General features: G+C 42.6%; 1 protein-coding gene across 1 annotated transcript in view; it reads right to left on the reverse strand.

The window, feature by feature from the left end:
- The window catches only part of LOC127431623 (vasoactive intestinal polypeptide receptor 2-like), a 73269-nt gene that overhangs the window by 21760 nt on the left and 35943 nt on the right, over positions 1 to 15566 (reverse strand). The window lies entirely within an intron of this gene.

The raw sequence follows: 15566 nt of genomic DNA on the forward strand, positions 1-15566 counted from the left end.
TCTACCTTGATCTCTATAGTTCCATGTCTTCGTCTACTGATGAAGATATTAGAAACTTTGTGGAAACATTAGATCTTCCTAAACTGACGACTGAGCAAAAAACTCTCTTGATTCTGAGATAACCTTGGAGGAGCTTGACGAGGTAATTAAGTCCCTACCTACTGGCAAGGCTCCGGGGCCAGATGGTTTTACCACAGAATTTTTTAGATCCTATGCTACAGAACTGGCTCCACTTTTGTTAGAAGTTTATACTGAATCATTAAAGAATGGAAAGCTTCCTCCAACCATGACACAAGCCCAGATCAGTCTGATTCTTAAAAAGGACAAAGATCCAAGCGAGTGTAAAAGTTACTGTCCAATCTCCCTGATCCAGCTAAATGTAGAAATATTGTCAAAAATTCTGGCTAACCGATTAAGTAAAGTTATGACATCCGTATTTTTAATAAAATCCCTGATCATTTCAGTCAGATATTAACAGTCTGAGAGGCATATTTCAGTTTGGCCGTAGCTCTTCTGATAACATCAGGCGTCTCATCAATATCATGTGGTCAGTAGCGAATGATCAGTCTCCGGTCGCTGCCATCTCACTTGACGCCGAAAAGGCGTTTGATATGGTAGAATGGGATTATCTTTTTAAGATTTTGGAAATGTATGGGTTCGGGAGTACATTTATTGGTTGGATTAAGTTACTTTATAGACACCCTGTAGCAGCGGTACAAACAAATGGATTAATTTCAGATTATTTTACTCTGGATAGGGGCACTCGTCAGGGTTGCCCTATTTCACCTTTATTGTTCTGTCTTGCCCTGGAACCATTAGCAGCTGCGATAAGAAAGGAGGATGATTTTCCAGGGGTGGTTGCGGGAGGTGTGGCGCATAAACTTCTGCTTTACGCGGATGATATTTTATTATTTGTCTCTGAACCTACTAGATCTATGCCTTGCCTCCACAGAATTATTAATTCCTTTTCCAAGTTCTCAGGATACAAAGTCTAATTGGTCTAAATCCGAAGCTTTGGCTCTGACAGCCTACTGTCCAGTAACGGCTTTCCAGCCGGGCGCCTTCAAACAGGGCATTAAGTATTTGGGGATTTTATTCCCAGCAAATTTGTCTGATTTAGTTAGTGTTAATTTTGACCCTTTAATAAAAAGGTTTTTGAGTGATGTGGGCAGGTGGGCTTCATTACATTTATCGATGATTGGGAAGGTTAATGTTATTAAAATTAATTGTATTCCAAAATGTAACTACCTGCTACAGTCTCTCCCTGTAGATGTCCCCCTCTCTTATTTCAATTTGAAATTTTGAAGCAATTTGATAGCATAGCGAAGTCCTTCATTTGGAATGGTAAATGTCCCAGATTGCATTTTAATAAGTTACACAGGCCGATAGACAAAGGTGGGCTAGGCCTACCCAAGATTTTGTTTTATTATTATGCGTTTGGCCTCAGGCATTTGGCTCATTGGTTGCTACCACCTGAAAGAGCCCCTCCCTGGTTTTCTGTTGAACAGGAAGTCCTTGCCCCTATTTTGCCACTGCAAAGCCTTTCTATCAAAGTAACCGGAGAAGTTAAATGTGTTAAAAGGTGTGTTAAGATCCAGGAGTTTTGGTTGAGGATTTGGAGTTATTTGTGTGATGTTTTGAACATTCAGGTTTTGCTTTGTCCCAGACTCTGTATTTTGGGTGATGGGGTGGTCATGAATTTAGGGGAAAATCACATTAAAAATTGGGTTCTGACCAGTCTCATGATCGGCAGACAAGTAATTTTAAGGGGTTGGAAGTCAAGTGGAGCACCCTCTTTTTCAGAGTGGTGTGTGGAAATGGGGAGGGTGGCTGCATTTGAGGAAGTGGTAAGTAGAAGGCTGGGGTTTAGGGACATATTTGTTTAAAAAATGGGGCAAATATTTAGTTTTTTGGGGGGACTCTCGGGGAGGGGATGTGGAGAGTGTAGTTTAGTTTAATCATGTATGCTTATTATTATTTTATTTATTTATATATATATATATATATATATATATATATATATATATATATATATATATATATATATATATATATCCTTTTGGCTTGGAACAACATGAGTGTGAGTAAATGATGATAGAATTAAAATTTTGGGGTGAACTATCCCTTTAAGATGTGTATATTTCCAACTAAGCCTGTAATATATCATCCATAAAACAATGAAAGACTTGCAGGTTAACTGGGCTGAAGCAATTAAAACAAGGAGATGAAAACCAGTCACTATGCCGGATTTGGATGAGATGAGTGATCGTTTCCTTCTATGACAGAGACTTTTTTATTATTGGATGTGGTATGTGTTTTATGGGATGCCCATGGAAAAGTTCTGTAGAACTTCAGATAAAAACTGACACTAAAATGGCACATGGACTTGAACATGCAATGCAAGGCCCTGGAAAAGATGAGCACCATTTAGACAATGTCTCAAACTTTAAACTATAATAATAGTAGTGTGGATCTGCAAGTTTAAAGGGGTCATAGCATAAATGTTTTTATAATAAAAGGTTTTTTTATATTAGTTAGTACTATTTTGCATGAAAACAGTCATAATTTAGTTTTTATGACAATTTTCGGACCTCTCTCTCACCATCTCCGAATTGGCCATTTTTTGCTGCTGTACCTTTAAGGCTCCTATGTAAATGTGCTCTGCATATGAATCGTGAAAAAGCGCATTTCTGCGCTCACTTGCGAGCTGTGAGTTTGCTGTTGAGACAGCTCCATTCTTCAATAAATGACTCTTTGCAAAATACGAACACACTGTGACAGATTCAAAACAATCCATACTGAAATATGCCTCTCAGACTGTTAATATCTGACTGAAATGATCAGGGATTTTGTTAAAAATAAACTTCAGCCATTCATTTCTAACCTTGGCATCCATGCTAATAATGTGACATGAATAACATAAATAGCAAGCAGCAAAACGTTTTGTTTTATTTTTTTTTAAGAAAAGAAAAGATTGGGGCCTGGGTAGCTCAGTGGCAAAAGACGCTGGCTACCACCCCTGGAGTTCGCTAGTTCGAATCCCAGGGCGTGCTGAGTGACTCCAGCCAGGTCTCCTTAGCAACCAAATTGCTAGGGAGGGTAGAGTCACATGGGGTAACCTCCTCGTGGTCGCTATAATGTGGTTCGTTGCCGGTGGGGCACGTGGTGAGTTGAGCACAGATGCCGTGGTGGATTTCGTGAAGCCTCCACACGCGCTATGTCTCCGTGGCAATGCGCTCAACAAGCCACATGATAAGATGCACAGGTTGATGGTCTCAGATGCGGAGGCAACTGGGATTCATCCTCTGCCACCCGGATTGAGGCGAATCACTACGTGACCACGAGAACTTAAATGCGCACTGGGAATTGGGCATTCCAAATTGGGTGATAAAGGGGAAAAATCCACACAAAAAAAGAAAGAAAGAAAAGAAAAGAAAAGATTTATTTCTTCATATATGTCCCACTAAAGGGACAAAATTTAGAAGCTGTTAGAAGCCCATTTATTCAGAGCACAAAATGAAGTGTCTCCTCTGAAGAGGTTAGTAAATGACTTAATTAAAATACACCTTTCACTTTAATTTACTACATTTTGTGTGAAAGGCACACATTATCTTTATATGGTGAACTCTAAAAGAAAGATCATTTGTCCTTTTAAACAGGATCAATAAATCAAGGTTAGAAGATCAATGTCCAATTAAATTCATCAATGTTCTTGCTCTAATTTCTCTGAAATGGCCCGGGGCAGGACTTCTTTGAAGTGAAGCGGGATGTGGTCTAGAAATCAGGTCTCAGGTTTGACTCAAGGTCGAACTAACCCCTCAGGAGGATGACTTTTAGTCATCTCTGTTAATTTCAAAGAGAGAACTGTGCACAGATAGGAATGTGCCCTCTGCTACAGTAGAGTAGCCTTCAGGAAATTGTTCTAATGCTTAATTTCCCCCAACACAGGATAAGAATGAAAAATAATGAACTGTCCATTCATCGCTCAAACCAGCAACAGAGAGGCAACTAGGCAGCATCCCAAACTGCACGGCTGCCAACTATCCTATGGTGGGGAGTGTGTTGAACTTTGGATGAGGTTAAAAGTGCATCTACAACTATTCTGATGGCAAAACGTTTCAAAAGTGATGGACAGTCTTTTAAAACATTACGAACAAGACACAAGTACAATTAAATTGTTTTTAAAAGCGGGACATAATGAAGAATAGGATTCTCCTTTTGAAATGAAAGAATTTTGTATATGAGTAGTTGACATATAATCATTTTGGAAAGTTGACATGTCCTGCGATGTGACAGGCTCTACTCCATCTAAAACAGTTTTAAAAAAAAATTATATGACTTCATAAAGGGCCGTACACAACGAACGCATGTTTGTGTCCATCTGCGTTGTTTTCAAATTGTTTTTCTATGTAAAAATGTAAGACATTTAATAATTGTACTTTTACAAATAATTTGTCTTAGGGGGCCTGGGTAGTTCAGCAAGTAAAGACGCTGACTATCACCCCTGGAGTAGCGAGTTCGAATCCAGGGCATGCTGAGTGACTCCAGCCAGGTCTCTTAAGCAACCAAATTGGCCCGGTTGCTAGGTTGCTAGGTAGGGTAGAGTCACATGGGGTAACCTCACTATGCACTATGTCTCTGCGGTAACACGCTCAACGAGCCACGTGATAAGATGCGTGGATTGACGGTCTCAGACGCAGAGGCAACTGAGATTCGTCCTCCACCACCCGGATTGAGGCGAGTCACTACGCCACTATGAGGACTTAGAACGCACTGGGAATTGGGCATTCCAAATTGGGGAGAAAAAGCGGAGAAAATAAAAAATAAATAATAATAATAATAATAATAATAATTTGTCTCATTGCAGAACCATTTATAATGAACTAAGTGAAGGCAGAAAGTTGATTTAAAATGGTAAACTCTGGGAATGCTATATCGTGAAATAAGTTTACGCCTAAAACATTCAAGTCCCTGGAGAGATAAGTCAGGCATATGGGGTATCTTTTGAAAGCTTAGAATCTAACATTTTCATAGAATACCATCAATTTTGCATTTATGTTACATAAAATAACAGAATAAGGGCTGAAAACATAAAAAAAAAAGAAATAAAAAAAGAAGCATAATTAGGCTCTTTTATTTGGGGGGTGTTCAGAAAAAATAAGACCAATTTTTTGCAATTAGTCCACAGTATGTGTGAATGATGAGCTTTTTAATTTGAGTGTGAAAAATCGGTAGCACAAAAATGCACCAGAGTTTAAGGGGTTAAAATTTGGAAAAACTTAAAAGAAATGGTGACAAGTCACATCACCTAAGATATACTTTCCCTTAAACATTAATACGAATTTTAACCTAAAATCTTGATATTGAAAACCAAAAAATACTTTAACATTCACAATGTAAAGCTTGAATTCCCCATCTCGCAAGAGGAGGAAGTGAAACTGCTGCTCTCGTGCACTCTCATGAACGTGAACAGAAGAGCAATGGTCAGTGAAGATTTTTACTAAATAATACATCAGATTTTGGTTTGTTTCTCAACAAACCTTATCATTTGCATTCAGAACAAGGCATTGGTCACATACAATAATTTATTAGACTTCTGAATTATACTTTTGCATCCTTTTTTAAGCTCGAAGGAGTGGTCACCATAAACTGCCATTGTATGACATCAATGAGCACAATTATTTTTTTTTTTTACTTTTGTGTTAAGAAAATTAAAGAAAGTCATATGGGATTATAACATCACAGGGGTGAGTAAACAATGACTGAATTTTCATTTTTGGGTGAACTATACCTTTAACCAATTTATGGAAACTAAGCAGCAAAACGTCCTGGTTACTTGCGTAACCTCCGTTCCCTGATGGAGGGAACGAGACGTTGTGTCGATGTAGTGACACTAGGGGTTACTCTTGGGAGCCCGAGACACCTCTGGTCTTTGATAAAAGGCCAATGAAAATTGCCGAGTGGTATTTGCATGCCACTCCCCCGGACATACGGGTATAAAAGGAGCTGGTATGCAACCACTCATTCAGGTTTTATGCTGAGGAGCCGAGACAAGGTCCGGCCATTTCAGCGGGTAGTTCAGCGTTGTGGCAGGAGGGACACAACGTCTCGTTCCCTCCATCAGGGAACGGAGGTTACGCAAGTAACCAGGACGTTCCGTATCTGTCACTCACTCGACATTGTGTCGATGTAGTGACACTAGGGGTCCCTATACAAAACGCCGCAACTGGCTGAACTGTGTTACGTGAACTGCCGGTGTGTGACGGGCAGACAACTGTGTGCCTCGAAGCCAGCGCACCAGGCCGACACGTAACCTCCCCCAACACAGTTATGAGTGTCGAACGGCCCTTTGGGGACAAGTCGACTACCCAAAAGATAGAGACAGGCTAACCCAGTCGTGGCCTCTTTTCCCCTTCTTTTTTTCCACTCCCTAAAAAACAAGGGGGATTATCCGACTGGGCCACCAGGTCTAGTCGGGGGGTATCCCTCCCAAGGGGAGGACACCGCAGAGACCACACCTCGCCCAAAGAGAGGGGGGGATATTTAAGTGGAAAATACGTCACATAGTCTTGCCGTCCATGTGGAGAAATCTCATGATAGATCCTAACCAACGGAGGAGGAGTTAATACAAACATGGAGACTGTGGCAGAGGGGGCTCTGCCCAAGGAAGATGCAGTTTTCCAACAGGGGAACGAATTAGCGGAAGATATACATCGCATGGGGTTACCTTACAGGGAACCACCACATGTGGAGCACCTACCCCAGAACAGGGCTCTTAGTTAGCATGTGTACTGGGCCTGCAACGAGTCTCTCTGAAAACTTGACTGCCACAGGGCTCGGAGGAAGTCAACTAGGGAACATAGTTTGTGAACACTACTGGGAATTAATGGCGCATGTCTTCAGCTCAGAGGAGGTGAAAGGCACTATGTGCAAGCGATACACCCAGCTGGCTATCCTGGGCTTATCCGCTTGTATTGCGTGCCACTACCTGGGACGAAACCGGTTCCACCCTGAGGTTGTAGAACCTTGCAGAGTGTTGGGTGTTGCCCAGCCCGCTGCTCTGCAAATGTCTGTTAGAGAGACACCCCTGGCCAGGACCCAGGAGGCCGCTACACCCCTGGTAGAATGGGCTCATAGCTATGGCATCAATGAGCTAGTGGGCGATCCTCTGCTTGGAGACAGTGCTTCCTTTCTGCTGTGCACCAAAGCAGACAAAGAGCTGCTCAGAAATCCTAAAGCTCTGCGTGCGATCCAAATAGATGCATAAAGCGCGCACCGGACACAGCAACTACAGGGCTGGGTCTGCCTCCTCCTGGGGCAGCGCTCGCAGGTTCACCACCTGGTCCCTAAAAGGGGTCGTGGGAACCTTGGGCACATAGCCTGGTCGGGGTCTCAAGATCACTTGAGAGTAGCCCGGACCGAACTCCAGGCACATTTCGCTGACAGAGAACACTTGCAGGTCTCCTACCCTCTTGATGGAAGTGAGTGCAGTCAGGAGGGCAGTCTTCAAGGAGAGTTCCTTAAGCTCAGTTGACTGCAAAGGCTCAAAGAGGGCTCTCTGTAGACCCTGAAGAACTACAGAGAGGACCCATGAGGGAACGAGGTACGGTCTGGAGGGGTTCAGCCTCCTGGTGCCTCTCAGGAACCTGATGATCAGGTCATGCTTCCCTAAGGACTTACTGTTGACTGTGTTGTGGTGTGCTGCTATAGCAGCAACGTACACCTTCAAGGTGGAAGGGTACAGCCGCCCTTCCAACCTCTCCTGCTGGAAGGAAAGCACCTATCTGACTGCGCATCTCTGGGGGTCTTCCCGTAGGGAAGAACACCACTTAGTGAACAGATGCCACTTAAAGGCATACAGGTGCCTCATAGAGGGGGTCCTAGCCTGAGTGATCGTGTCTACCACCGCGGGTGGTAGACTGCTTAGGTCTTCCGCGTCCTGTCCAGGGGCCAGACATGGAGATTCCAGAGGTTCCAGATGGTGCCCCGTCCTTGAGAAAGAAGGTCCTTCCTCAGAGGAATTCACCGGGGGGGGGCTGTTGCGAGGAGCATGAGGTCCGAGAACCACGTCTGGGTGGGCCAGTAGGGTGCTACCAGGATGACCTGCTCCTCGTCCTCCCCGACCTTGCACAGAGTCCGTGTAAGTAGGCTCACTGGGGGAAATGCATATTTGTGTAGGCCAGGAGGCCAGCTGTGTGCCAGCGCATCTATGCCAAGAGGTGCCTCGGTCAGGGCGTACCAGAGCGGGCAGTGGGAGCATTCTTGGGAGGCGAATAGGTCTACCTGTGCCTGTCCGAATCGACTCCAAATCAGCTGGACCACTTGAGGGTGGAGTCTCCACTCTCTCCTGATGGTAACCTGCCGTGACAGCGCGTCCGCTGCAGTGTTGAGGTCGTCCGGGATGTGAGTGGCTCGCAGTGACTTGAAGTGCTGCTGACTCCAGAGGAGGAGACGAGGAGTCCGAACTAACATGTGCTTGCCCTGGATCAACGGCCGGAACCTCCGCAGGGTGAGCAGAATTGCCAACAACTCGAGGCAGTTGATGTGCCAACGCAGCCGCTGGCCCGTCCATAAGCCGGCGGCTGCGTGCCCATTGCAAACAGCGCCCCAGCCCATTTTGGAGGTGTCTGTCGTGACCACAACATGACTGGAGACCTGCTCTAGGGGAACACCTGCCCGTAGAAACGAGAGGTGGGTCCAAGGGCTGAAGAGACGTGACAGACTGGCGTGATGGCCATGCAATGTGTCCCGTGGCGCCATGCCCATCTCGGGGTTCAAGTCTGAAACCAGTGCTGAAGCGGTCTCATATGCATCAACCTGAGCGGGGTGGCCACCGCTGAGGATGCCATATGCCCCAGAAGCCTCTGAAAGAGTTTCAGTGGAACCGCTGTTTTCTGTTTGAACACCTTCAAACAGGTCAGCACCGACTGTGCGTGCTCATTCGTGAGGCGCGCTGTCAATGAGACTGAGTTCAACTCCAAACCGAGAGAAGAGATGCTCTTTTCCCGGTTGACCTGAAGCCCTAATTGGCTGAGGTGCGAGAGCAGCAAGTCCCTGTGTGCACACATGTCCCGAGAGTGAGCTAGGATTAGCCAATCGTCGAGATAGTTGAGAATGCGAATGCCCACTTCCCTTAACGGGGCAAGAGCTGCCTCTGCGACCTTCATGAAGACACGAGGGGACAAGGACAGGCCGAAAGGGAGGACCGTGTACTGATACACCTGACTCTCAAATGCAAACCGCAGGAAGGGTCTGTGTCGAGGTAGAATCGAGACGTGAAAGTACGCGTCAATCTTGATGCTGGACGCTCGCCAGAATGCGTTTCTGCATCAGCATCTTGAACGGGAGCCTGTGTAAAGCCCAGTTTAGTACTCGCAGGTCCAAGATTGGCCGCAATCCACCGCCTTTTTTCGGTATGATGAAGTAGGGGCAGGGGGCAGCAAGGAACCGTGTCTTGTCAGCCTCACCCATCTCTACCAGGTTGAGCCAAAGGTGGCGCTCCTGGACCACTAATGTGGACATCGTCTGCCCGAGAGACCGCGCAGTGACCTTCGCCGCTCGGAGAGCGAGGTCGGTCGCCGAGCGCAATTCCTGCATCAAATCTGGGGCGGAACTACCCTTGTGCAGTTCTTTTAGCACCTTGGCTTGTTGGACTTGCAGGAGAGCCATGGCGTGCAGGGCAGAGGCGGCTTGTCCAGCAGCGCTGTAGGCTTTGGCCGTCAGGGACGACATGAACCTACAGAGCTTGGACGGGAGCTTTGGACGTCCGTGCCAGGTGGCGGCACTCTGTGGGCATAGGTGCACCGCGAGCAACTTATCCACCAGGGGAATCACCGTATAGCCCCTGGCCGCCCCGCCATCAAGGGTAGTGAGGGTGGGGGAACTGAGAAATCGGGACCGGGCAGTAAAAGGTGCCTCTCACAATTTTGTCAGCTCCTCGTGCACTTCCAGGTAGAAAGGCACTGGAGCGGGGCGCGGCTGCTTTGAGCGGCACCGCGAGCCCAGGAACCAATCATCGAGCTGCGAGGGTTCAGGGGAGAGCGGAGGGTTCGACTCTAGCCCGACGCTTTTCTTACGAAAGCAAGCCGCGACCGCAACGTTGCCATGGTCATGTTCTCGTGATCAGTGAGAACATGAACCTTCCACGAATGCTGCCTCCATGTGGGTCGCGCCCAGACACGAAAGACAGCAATCGTGACCGTCTGAAGTTGAGAGGTAACGACCACAACCAGGAATAACACACATCGGAAAGTCATCTTTAAAAAGACGCGTCTTTAAAAAGACATTCCGTGTGTGCCACTCTTTTAGAAAAATATACTCTTTCAGGAAAATATACTCTCTCTTTTCTGCCGAAGCACCCAGGGGCGTTCTCTGCAGTGCACCAGTGCAGAGGAGGGAGAAGCTGCTGAAATGCGCTGTCAGATCCAGCAGAGGTGAATGAACAGTCGTGAGAATTCAGCTCAGTGAGCATGACCATTCGGCTCCGAAGAGAAAATCTGAATGAGTGGTTGCATACCAACTCCTTTTATACCCGTATGTCTGGGGGAGTGGCGTGCAAATACCACTCGCCAATTTTCATTGGCCTTTTATCAAAGACCAGAGGTGTCTTGGGCGCGCAAGAGTGACTCCTAGTGTCACTACATCGACACAACGTCGAGTGAGTGACAGATAGGGAACTTTGTGTTATTGATGCCAGAACCATGACCATATTAACAAATGACTGCTCAACTTTACATTACAATGCATATTTAGTACGACAGTCAATTATAACAGGGGTTATTTACAGAAGTCTTAAAGCTACAGTAGAAAAATCAGCCTGTTTATTTCTAAGGGTCAGAGAGAGGAAGGAAAATGGACAGTAATACTAAATAATGGGAAGTAAAATGTATTACTAGTAAATTCATTACAGTACAATGACGTGTTTAGTGCAACAAAAAAAAAATAATAATCTTCGCTAACACTATAACTGAAGGTCAAGGGGGAAAATTTAATTAAGTAAATAAAGAATCTGTGTATCTGTTCAGTGTGAAGAAAAGCCTCTAATTTGCATTGTTGTTCAATTAAGCATTTAAATGTCTTAGGAATAGTTACTTTGTATGTGTAGCAAATCTTTTGCTTTGCTTACTGAGATGTCACAGGTTCAATAATGAAATTCAGTTAAAATCCAATTTATATGCTGGCTCATCTTGTTTTGTGTCTATAGCCTGAGACAGGCTGATTTGCTCCATTTAAGGCTGTTTTAGTCACGGCATTCCTCTCCTTTCATCATGTAGCCAATCAGAGGAGGCTGATGTGTCACCGTGTCTGTTCTGATCCGTGGTATCACCTCAAGTAGCACTGACAACTCAGTGAGCATAAGAAGGCTGTTTATACAGCCATAAGATGTGTTTGCCCTCGCTGTTGGAGATGACGTGTGCCCACAAACACTCAAAACCAAACAGTCCTGAGAGGTGACAGAGTAAAAGAATACAAAACACGCAGCCCATGTGTTGACATTTTTATGGAAAAGGCACTCAAATGGAATCAGATCAGGCATTTCTCAAGTCAAAGAAGATTGGAATCTTGCCTTCTTGAAGCAGGGGGAATTTCAATGTTTTTCTCTTGAATACTGTATTCTCCCTGGTGTGGTTTAAAGTCATTTTGTTGTACAACCAAGACTAAATTTTTCTCCAATATAATTGATTAAACTGTACACTTTTACACCCCAAATTTGTTTTTTGTTTTTTGCCAGAACCTTTGCTTTTGCCTCAACTTAATCTGGGAAGGAATAGTTCACCCAAACATTAAAATCCATTCAATCATTTAGTCACTCTTATGTTGTTGCAACCCATTTGACTTGCTTTGGCAGAATATTCTGTTTCAATCACCATTCCCTTTCATTGTATGAAAAAAGATGCATTGAAAGTGAATGGTGACTAAGGGTATCTTAGTCATTCTGCCTAATATCTCCTTTTGTGTTCCACATAAGAAAGAATGTCATACAGGTTTTGAACAGCATGGCGATGATTAAATGATAACAGTTTATTCATTTTTGGGTGAACTTAACCTTTAATACTTACAGTATTAGGACACTTACTCTTCATAATAAATAAAATGGTTTTTGCAGTACAGTAATATTTGCATTTGAATCCTTATTTGGTATCCTCAGATGGCTATTTGAGTTAGTATGGTGAGTAGGTTTTATCAGATTTTGTTGGAGACATTTTCCCTTCATCAAAATTACAGTTTCTTCATTCTGCGTTTGAGGTTAAATTTCCCAACGTTCCTTTCATTCCATGCATTCGCAAAGCTCCCCACCCTTATAATAAATAGCACAGATCTGCACATTCTATTAGGAATTCAGTTAGGATTAATTATGCTATAAATTATGTCACGAAGACTTAATCATGCCACAAATCTTAAGGTAAAACCTGCCCTGTGAAGAAGTAAAAACATTTTTTTCATTCTTGTGAAAATAAATGTTTGACTTAACACAGGGTTTCTTTTCAGTCATTTGTGGATCTTTAAAGATTATATTGATTCCGACCGATTTGCTAATGAATCCTTTAGACCTATTTGTAAAAAGCTGAGAACCAATTCATTGAAAAGAACAGACTTGTTAGCCAGTTTAACTCTACAAAAGAGCATTATCTAGCCGAATAAATATTTTACAGAATATCATAACTAGAAAAATGTATATTCACTACTGAAATTCCTATTTCCATGACATTTTAAAGATTGGTCACACTTTATATTAGGTGTCTTTAACTACTATGTACTACCATTAAAAACCATCCGATACAATTAATTTATTGTGTAACTACATGTTGTTCTGAAAATTCTTACAAGATTCTCATTTGCTGCTACTGAGTTTGAGGACCGAGTAGGTTTAGGGGTAGGATTAGGGTTTAGAGTAAGGGTTAAGCCCAAAGTACGCTTCGGTCAGACACGGACGCTCACAGGATGCATGACGCAAATCCAGGTGTTTTAATGACTACAGCTTATGAATAAATTCATAATGAGTCTCATTACTGTGAGATCAGTTACAGTTCAGTTCCAAATGAATGTTGAACAGTTGTTTGGAAATCACTTTTACTATTAATCAGGACAAGCAGAAGACTACAGCCAGGCTGGCATATGACAAATGAATTAAAAATATTGCCAAGTAATTTGATAGTTATGAACAGAAAAAACTGCAGGTGGCCTTTAAGGTGCAACGCATGGACAAATCCAGATGCCCAACAATTATCTTATTTAAAAACTGTCTAACCACCTAATATAGTTTAATTAAACACAAAGGTACAATAGGCTGTTCTATAAGGGGTTTTGTTAGGCACAAAAGACTGGATAAAATGGTTATAACATAAAATATTTAAGGACACAATTTTTCATTATAATGGGATTTTATTTTATTTTTTTATAAATTAATTAAATGCCATCTTTGGCTAGATGATTATAGTCCCAGACATGTCAACAATAACAAAACAATATTCTGTTTCACATCATAGCTGTTATCACACTGAAAAAAGTAATATTCTGCAATTGTTCCCTTAAAGGTTAGTTCACCAAAAAAATGAAAATTATCTCATTTACTCACCCTCATGCCATCCCAGATGTGTATGACTTTCTTTCTTCTACAGAACACAAACAAAGATTTTTAGAAGAATGTGTCAGCTCTGTAGGTCCTCACATAATCCATAAGACTCTAGCGGTTAAGTCTTAATCTTCAGAAGCGATATGATAGGTGTGGGTGAGAAACAGATCAATATTTAAGTCCCTTTTCTCCTCCCTGCCCAGTAGGTGGTGATATGCACGAAGAATGTGAATTGCCAAAAACAAAAGAAGAAGAATGTGAACGTGAAAGTGAAGATTGATAGTAAAAAAGGACTTAAATATTGGTCTGTTTCTCATCCACACCTATCATATTGCTTCTGAAAACATGGTTTTAAACACTGGAGGCATATGGATTACGTTCATGCTACCTTTATGTGCTTTTTGGAGCTTCAAAATTGTGGTACCCATTCACTTGCATTATTAGGACCTACAGAACTGAAATATTCTTCTAAAAATCTCTGTGTTCAGCAGAAGAGAGAAAGTCATACACATCTGGGATGGCATGAGGGTGAGTAAATTAGATAATTTTCATTTTGAGGTGAACTATTCCTTTAAGGAGCAATTTCTTCCTGATCTAACCCTTATAATAAGTTTTGTTGGTGTAACCTAATATATTCAGGTTTATTCAGTGACGTTTAATAATATTTTTGACTTGAATGAAACCAGTTAATTAAGATTTACCACATGAAGCACATTTTTAATTAAAAAAAAAAATGTAGTAGTGTGTACTTTAACACAGCTGGAACACTGTATTAGCCCATCAGAATTCAGGACTGGAACTGTTTTAAAATGACCCAATATAGAATATTTGTATAATAACTTAATGGAAACCCCTTTTCGGAATCATCTGAACTCCAAATTATTCAGTTTACTCTGCTCAAGGGATTTTGCTTGACACTAAAAATTCCCTCCTTTTCAGTTCAGTAGCTCATGATTATTCCTCTCTGAGTGACCCCCTGCAAATACCATCACGAAAACAAAATTGCAGGATGAAACTGTAAATTTAATGTGCAACTGCCCGTTCCATGAAACTAATGATATGAACAGATAAAATCCACTATTCTTATGAAATACAAACCGTTACATGTTACTGGACATTTATAGTTCTTTTATATTCTGCAGGAACAAAGCACCTCTATGCACTCTGTTTCTTTTATCATCTCTTTTTGGCTCTCTGGCTCTCTTTTCAACTTCAAACGCATCTAAAATAATTTGTCTCCAAATTCGGGACTTTGAGAAGAAATATAATACTGAGAGCAATTTGGTTGAGAGTCCATCAAAATAAGCTTCTACCAGCTGCTCTCTGTCTTTCAAACTTCTAATGCTTTCTGTCACTGTCAAACACACGCATGAACACACATGCATACATGTACGCAATCGCTTACAGACACACACACACATTTCCAAAGCACACACACAAACACTGTTTCTGCCCCAAATGTAGGCCCAGCTGCCATCAATACAGGCTAGAAAGTGGGCACTAAAAGGTTCAGAGTCCTGAAGTGCCCTTTGTTTCAAGGCATAGAGATTTTTCTAATGGTGTAGCACATGTAGGGAGTGACAGTGCCTCTCAGACAAAACAATCTTCATTTCACACCACCATTCATGCATACCTCCTTCAGGATGGTTAATACACTGATCCTAATACTGTTTATAGTGTTATGCCATGTTCACACATACAGTGATTTTATTGCTGGGGGTCGCCAGGTTTCTGTACTATCTGGTCGCTATTTGGCGTTCCTACTGCTGGTCAGTGTAACGTTACTGGTGGCTGCGCAACTGCCCATAGCTGTTAAAATCCAATCACAAAAATTAGATGTATTGCTGGTAAAAATAAGAAATCTTTCTATTTTGACAAGAACAATATCATGAACAAGATTAACTATTATCAATGCATTATTGAAGTCACTCAGAAAGCTGAAATTTTTTGACAATTGATTAGATCCCTGTATGTGGGGCAAAAAAAAAAAAAA

The sequence above is a fragment of the Myxocyprinus asiaticus genome, chromosome 41, assembly GCF_019703515.2.
Source record: "Myxocyprinus asiaticus isolate MX2 ecotype Aquarium Trade chromosome 41, UBuf_Myxa_2, whole genome shotgun sequence".
NCBI lineage: Eukaryota > Metazoa > Chordata > Actinopteri > Cypriniformes > Catostomidae > Myxocyprinus > Myxocyprinus asiaticus.